Source organism: Pinus tabuliformis, chromosome 8 (genome assembly GCF_031772625.1).
Source record: "Pinus tabuliformis cultivar Carrire ecotype Pingquan chromosome 8, CPIR1, whole genome shotgun sequence".
NCBI classification, from domain to species: domain Eukaryota; kingdom Viridiplantae; phylum Streptophyta; class Pinopsida; order Pinales; family Pinaceae; genus Pinus; species Pinus tabuliformis.
This window is the reverse complement of record NC_142294.1, coordinates 561,883,958-561,892,129: the sequence shown is the minus strand read 5'-3', so window position 1 is coordinate 561,892,129 and position 8,172 is coordinate 561,883,958.

The window sequence follows — 8,172 nt, the reverse complement described above, 5'->3', positions numbered from 1 at the left end:
GTATCAGAGCTTTGGATTCTAGGGTTTCGCTGCTCCAAACAGGTCATCGTGGCATTTTCGCTATAACTTTTTTTCTGTGCCATTTCGAAAGTCGCAAAAAAAACCATTTGAGAAGAAATCGCGTTGAACCTTGGGTCCGAATTTCAGAGCTTTTCGCGCGATATTTGCGGAGATATGATCTGAGGAAGTTGGTCTTTTTGCAGACTCCTGAATTACATTCAAAACAGGTGACCTGGGGAAAATCGTCATAACTTTCTCTCTGGGGATCGGATTGAAATTTTGTAAGAAGGTACAGAAAGAGGACGGACTGTAGTTTCTTGTATGCGTGTTTCAGATTCAAAGGTTGAAACAATGACTCGTGGCACGTCGTACAAGTTCGCTCTACTGAACTAGTATAAAATCAAGTCACTGTGGGAGATTTCACATAACTCTTCCTTGGAGAATCCAATTTGGGTCAGACTTGTGGCATTGGAAAGAGGACACAGAAGGCTACTACAGATCGCAATTTCAGAACTGGATGATCCAAAATTACAGAGATACATCAGATTCAATATCAGGCTTCTATAAAGTGAAAAAAGGTGTGTAGTTTTTTTTTTTTTTTTTGTGTAAGCTTGGTTTAACGGAATTCAAAGGGCATAGTAAAGCATTATTATCGGTAACTGATGCCCCGAGGAAAGAAAATGCAAACACCTAGTAAGGAACCTGAAAGCTCTAGCATGACTCATGAAGAAGAGGAAGAAATGCTACATGATATATCAAAATTACAAGAACAAGTGCAACAAATGTCACGCTCACAAAAGCTAACAGAAGCTAAGATAAATGGCGTGGAATCTAAGATAAAGGGCATGGAAGCTAAGATGGATGATTCGAAGACAGATTTGAAGAGAGAAATGGTAGATTTGAAGATAGACATGGCAGATTTGAAGACAGATTTAACAAATTTTCTACAAGAAATACTTACTAATGGTGAAAAGGTTGTAAAGGAAACTCATGATGTGAACAAAGTAATGTTAATCATGATTCCATAGACGCTAATGTTGGATCGAAGACCCACCATATTCCAAAAATCGATATGAGGAAGTTTGATGGCAAGGATCCCGCCACATGGATATTACAGATGGAGCAGTTCTTCGATCTCAATAATGTGCAAAACACACAAAAGGTACGTATGGCAACTGTATATTTGGAACCAAATCAGTTTGTATGGTATCAATGGCTTTTCTCTCGTAAACAATTTATCACTTGGGCAATTTTACGGAAGAATTGATAGCACATTATGAAGATACAAAAAGCAACACTTTTTTTAGCCAATTGATAAGTCTCAAACAAAAGGGTTCAGTAATGGAGCACATTGAGGAGTTCCAAAAATTGAACATAAGGGTAAAAGATATTCCAGAGGAGCATAGGATTGATGTGTTCATAGGGTCTTTAAAGGATAATATCCAACATGATGTTCGCCTTTGGGAACCTGATTCATTAGAGAAGGCATTCAGGTTAGCAAGAAAAATGGAAAGCAAAATTATGGCAACCAGGAAGCATACCACTCACAACTATAAAGACGGAAGTGTTGTTGCCCCTAGTCTTCCACAACCTATAAGGTTGACACCACAACAATTGGAAGAAAAAAGAGCAAAAGGGCTTTGTTACAGTTGTGATAGCAAATACACTAAAGGTCATAAGTGTGCTGAGAAGAAATTATTCTACATAGATTGTGAAGAGGAAGAAGAAAAGGAGCAAGAAAGGTCAAAAGAAGAAGATATACTCCAGGAACAAAGCCTAGATGAAGAACAAATAAATCCGACCATATCTTGTAATGCATTGGCGGGAATTACCACTCCTCAAACCATCAAGATAGAAGGACAAATCAAGAAAAAAAAGGTAATAGTGTTGATTGATTCAGGAAGCACCCACAATTTTATTCATTGTAGGGTAGCAAAAGAATTGAATTGCTTCCTATATCCAGCACCAGAGTGTCAAGTGATGATTGCAAATGGAGGAACAATAAATTGCTCTGGAAAGTGCCATAATATCAAGCTATCCATGGGAGAATATGTATTGACTAGCCCAATGCTTTCCATTCCAATGGGAGGTGCTGATGTTGTACTAGGAGTCCAATGGCTACAATCCTTGGGTACAATAGCTTTTAATTTTCAAGAACTTTTCATCAAATTTTCTACGGAAGGAAAGGAAGTTGAATTAAGGGGTATTGCAGGGAAACCAGGAAAGATAATCAGCTCTAATGGTATGACAAAGCTTCTAAAAAAGGAGCAAAGAGGTGTAATTGCACAATTATGTTCGCTAGATGTTTCCACATTGGAATCATCTATTTCTCCAGATCTCCAAAAAGTCTTGGACAATCATTCCAAGGTATTTGAGACTCCCAAAGGTCTCCCACCTATGCGTGATCATGATCATGCTATTCATCTGATTCCAGGAAGTGTTCCTCCAAACATCAGGCCGTACAGATATCCCTATGTCCAAAAAAGTGAAATTGAACGTATGGTTGCAGAAATGCTAGAGGCTGGTATAATTCAACCGAGTCAAAGTTCTTTCTCTGCTCCAGTAGTATTGGTGCACAAGAAGGATGGATCATGGCGCATGTGTCCGGATTATAGGGAGCTCAACAAGCTCACTATTAAAGATAAGTTCCCCATTCCTGTCATTGATGAATTACTGGATGAATTGCATGGATCAATTTACTTCACCAAGTTGGATCTTCGTTCGGGATATCATCAAATCAGAATGAAGATTGAAGACATTCCGAAAACGGCATTTAGAACTCATGAGGGTCATTATGAATTTTTGGTCATGCCTTTTGGCCTTACCAATGCACCTTCAACATTTCAAGGTTTGATGAATTCAATTTTCAAACCATTCCTTAGAAAATTTGTGTTAGTATTTTTTGATGATATACTAATCTACAGCAAGTCTTGGAAGGATCATGTTGAACATGTTGACAGGGTGCTACAACTATTGGAGGAGAAACAATTATATGCAAAAAGATCCAAATGTTTCTTTGGAGTCCAGGAGGTGGAATATTTGGGTCATATTGTATCTCATGAAGGAGTTAAGGTAGACCCTAGCAAAATTAAAGCCATTAAGGAATGGAAAATCCCCACATCCATAAAGCATCTGCGAGGATTTCTTGGGTTGACAGGGTATTATCGCAAGTTTGTTAAGAATTATGGGAGAATAGCAGCACCTCTAACAACATTATTGAAGAAAGATGCATTTTCATGGACTCCGGAAGCAACAAAGGCCTTTGAACATCTTAAAGAGGCAATGTGCCAAGCACCGGTCTTAGCTACACCGGACTTCACAAAAACCTTTATTGTGGAATGTGATGCTTCAGGAAATGGAATTGGTGCTGTTCTAATGCAAGATGAAAGACCCATTGCTTTTGAAAGTCGTCCAATCAAGGGAAAGTTTTTAAGCAAAGCTATTTATGAGAAGGAAATGTTGGCAATACTCCATGCACTTAAGAAATGGCGACCCTACCTAATGGGAAGACACTTCAAGGTAAAAACGGATCATGATAGCCTTAAATACTTTTTAGAACAAAGATTATCCTCTGAAGAGCAACAAAAGTGGGTCACAAAGATGTTGGGTTATGACTTTGAAATCATCTACAAAAAAGGGAAGCAAAATGTGGTGGCAGATGCACTCTCAAAAAAGGATGAGGATGTGGAAGCATTGTTGTGCGCCATTTCTATTATCCAACCAAATTGAAGCAAGGGAGGAATGGACGAATGATGAAGAAGTGTGGGCACTTATTCGAAATCTACAACAAGATTCCAGTACGTCTGATACATTTTGCTGGAAAAATGATTCATTATGGTACAAAGATCGCTTATACCTCTGTAAGAATTCCCAGCTAAAACAAAAGATTCTTATGGAATTGCACACTTCTCCCTTAGGAGGGCACTCAGGATTTTTAAAAACTTACCACAGGGTTAAGAAGGAATTTTTTTGGGATAGACTTAAATCAGATATTCAAAAGTTTGTGGCGGGATGTTTGGTTTGCCAACAAAATAAAGTTGAAACAATTAAGACACCGGGTCTATTACAACCTTTATCCATTCCAAGCCAACGTTGGGAGGAGGTTTCAATGGATTTTATCACAGGTTTACCCAAGTCTGAGGGAAAGAGTGTCATCATGGTGGTAGTTGACAGACTTACCAAGTATGCACACTTTTGTGCATTATCACATCCATTTAAAGCCAGTACAGTTTCTACTGCATTTATGGAAACAATTCAAAAGCTACATGGAAACCCAAAGATTATTGTAAGTGACAGAGATCCCATTTTCACTGGAAATTTTTGGACAGAATTATTTTCTTGTCTTGGTACTCAGTTAGCTCATAGCTCATCTTATCATCCTCAATCTGATGGGCAAACTGAGATAGTAAACAAATGTTTGGAAGGATATCTTCGTTGCTTTGTATCTGATAAACAGACACAATGGGTCAAATGGTTGCCTCTGGCTGAATGGTGGTATAACACTTCCTTCCATACAGCAACAAAAATGACCCCATTTATGGCACTTTATGGGTATCAACCACCATCCATCACATCATATTTAAGAGAAAATTCTAAGGTTCAAGCAGTGGAACATCACATCGAACATCAACAACAAGTCCTCAAACTCTTAAAGGATAACCTCGTGTTGGCACAAAATAGAATGAAACAACAGGCAGATCAACATCGCAGTGAAAGAAGTTTTGATGTAGGTGATTGGGTATTCCTACGGCTACAACCATATAAGCAAATGTCCCTAAAGCAAGCTAAGAAGGATAATAAATTATCACCAAAGTATTATGGTCCGTACAAGGTGTTGCAAAAGATTGGTACTATGGCATACAAATTGGAGCTTCCTGCAGCTTCTCGATTGCACCCAGTTTTCCATGTTTCATGTTTAAAGAAGGTTATAGGCGACAAGCTCCCAGTTCAAACAATATTGCCAGAACTTGACGAGGAAGGAAAAATTATATTGGAACCGGAAGCAGTCACAGAAACAAGAACTCGACAGCTACGAAATCGATCAATTTCAGAGTATCTTATCAAGTGGAAGAACTTATCTGCTGAAGATTCCACATGGGAGGATGAGAATTTTATGCAGAAGTATCCAGAACTACGCAAGCGTTGAGGACAACACTTCTTCGAAGGAGAGGGGCATGTTGGGTCCCTATAATACTAGTGATTACCCCATTACTATTGTAGTTATACCCCTTATTTATATTGTTGTGCCCATATTACCCCCATGTTGTTATTTATGTGCCCCATAGAATCCCTCTATTGTTATCTTTGTGGCTTTATATTATTATCGTTAGGTCGGCTAGATTATATTGTGACTCCTTAGACTCCTATATATAGAAAGGAGGTTTTGTCATTTGTACCATCCAAGAATTGTTCATTTATGTAATGTAAAGGAGGTTGCCCCCTCAAAGAGGCTGAATTCTAAGGCGTTGATCTATATTTTCTATCTTTTCTTGAGCTGGTTTCATAACACTCGTGGAACAGTACAAAATCAAGCATAAAAAATCTACTCCATACCATCCACAAGCCAATGGACAAGTTGAGTCTACAAACAAGGTGATTGAAGCAATTCTCACCAAGACTGTACACTTACATAGAAAGGACTAGGCAGAAAAGCTTCCAGAAGATTTGTGGGCCTATAGAACTACATGGAGAAGCAAAACAGGACATACTCCCTATGAACTTGTTTATGGGAAGCAAGTCTTACTTCCAATAGAGTTCCAGATCTAGACCTATAAAACAATAGTCCAGTTGGATCTTGACTTATCAGGAGCACAAAAGCAAAGAATGGGACAAATCAATGAGCTTGATGAAATAGGACAAGATGCCTTCCAGAAGACCAACCTAGTTCAACAACAGAGATCCAGATGGCATGAAAAATACATCAAAGAAAGAAAATTTCATCCAGGAGATTGGGAATTACTTTTTGATTCTGATTTCAAGAACTTCCAAGGAAAATTCCAAACTCACTGGCTTAGACCTTATGAAGTTGAAAAAGTATTTGACAATGGTGCAGTCAGAATCAGGACTATTGATGAAGAGAAAACTCCTCTTGTGGAAATCGATTTAGACTTTATCAGAAGCGATTGAAAAAAGAGAAATTTGTCAAAATTTTCCAAGATAACTCAGAATTGAAGATCGTTGAGAGGAATTATTTTTCTTTTCCACCTTAGAAATTTTATTTTTCTCTGCTTCATAAAATCTATATATATATATATATATATATATATATATATATATATATATATATATATATAAACATGAAAACCAACAAGTTGTTGACATGCTTATACAGAAAATTTAAAGTGAAAACCAACTCTTGTTGACACCTTAAATTTTCTCTTAATCATTTTTCTAAACATCCCTTTCTTAGAAACAAATTTAGCTATAGAATTAGTGACTTTCTGCAGCTTTGGCAAGTTTCTGCAACTCTAACAAAGTTTCTACAGCCAATCTGATAGGGACACTTGGTGGCTCAAATTGAAGAAATGATTGACTCCTTTCAAGTGCAAAGTACCTGCAAATGACATCAAAGGACAAATAAAGGTTAGAAAATAAATATAAGGTATGTAACACTTTAATTTTACAATAGGGGTTAACATATTGTATATATGAATTATGTGGACATAACATTACCAAAAAACCGAAATCATTGTAGTTCATGGATGATAGTCCCTTGTCAAATCCATTATAATCCGCCACCATTTTAACTCCTATCTCATACTCATTTTGGATCCATCGATTTGATTGCCGAATCATTGAATTAAATGCATTCAAATAGCTAACTCATCCCCATGAACCTTCATTATACTTTCATGTTCTCTCATTCTTTCAACTCATACAGTCTCTCCATCCTAAGAGCAAAACCCTACTGAGACTATTTTCCCTGTCAAGTAAAACAATTCTTGAGATGAAACATCTCTCACCATGGGTGTTATTGTTCGAACAAAGCCAACATGAAGGAAATTTTTGGAAGGATACCCCCAGACCAGAGAATTGTTATAGAAATTTCAGTGGTTAGATTTCATAGAAAAGTTTGATGGTTTCCACAGGGAGGTGACAAAAACCTTTGCACGATCTTTTGATGGTGCAAAAGTTGAAATAGGAAATGTCAAATTCGCAGTACAGAGTCTCTGATTGCAAAATCCATCAGATTTCCCAGAGCTGGAGAAAAGTGGTTCAAGAACAGAGGAATTGAAGGGGAAGACTGGAAAATTTTCTTAAAAAACCCAAGCATGGATACTACTATCTTTAGAAAAGGTATTCCTAGCTCTTCCCTCAAAAGTAAGTGGAGAAATTTTCTCCTTATCCTTCAGAAATTTGTTACTTGTGAAGGCCGATTTGGGTGTATGTTTTTCTATCACATTAGGCTATTGATGAATTTCCTTGAAGAAAATCAAATGAATATTCCATACTTTCTTTTGAATAGCCTTAAGAAAATGTCAGTAAGTGTTTAGAAGAAAATCTAGTTTATAGACAACACAATGTACCATCATGGGTTAGTAAAATTTTTTATCAAGTTTCATCTTCAAAGCATAAGTGATAATTGGGAAGATTTTCTAGTGAGAAATCACTTTGAAGAGAAAACCCCTAAACATCCAAGTGGTAGCATAACCCTAAGGGGAAGAAAGAGAAAAATTGAGATAGTAATAGAACAAGAACCACAACATCAACAAGATTTGTGAGAAGATGATCTACCAATTGTAGAAATTTTTCAGAAAATGAAAATAGAAAGTCTTAGAAGAAAGAAAACAGCAAGAAAATAGAGGTTACCCAAAATAAAAACGCTGTCTCAGAAAGAAATTCCAAAAGTTAAGGAAAAGAAGATTCAAAGGATACCGACCACAGGTTTGAGAAGAAGCACCAGATTGAACATAGTGAAAGAGGCAGCCTCAAAAGTTGCAGAGCATATTGATATTGAGTCAAAAGAGAAACCTGAAGATCTCATGGACTCTCCAAGAGTATCATTGAGATTGTCAGCAAGGGTATCACCACCTCCCTTCATTTCACCTCCAAGGATTCCATAATAAAGCCCAGGTATTGATCCTGTACAACAAGAAATATATGATTACAAAGAATCATTAGAGAGAAAGGAAGCAACAACCAAAGGATCAATTCAGAGCCCAGAAGAAGAAA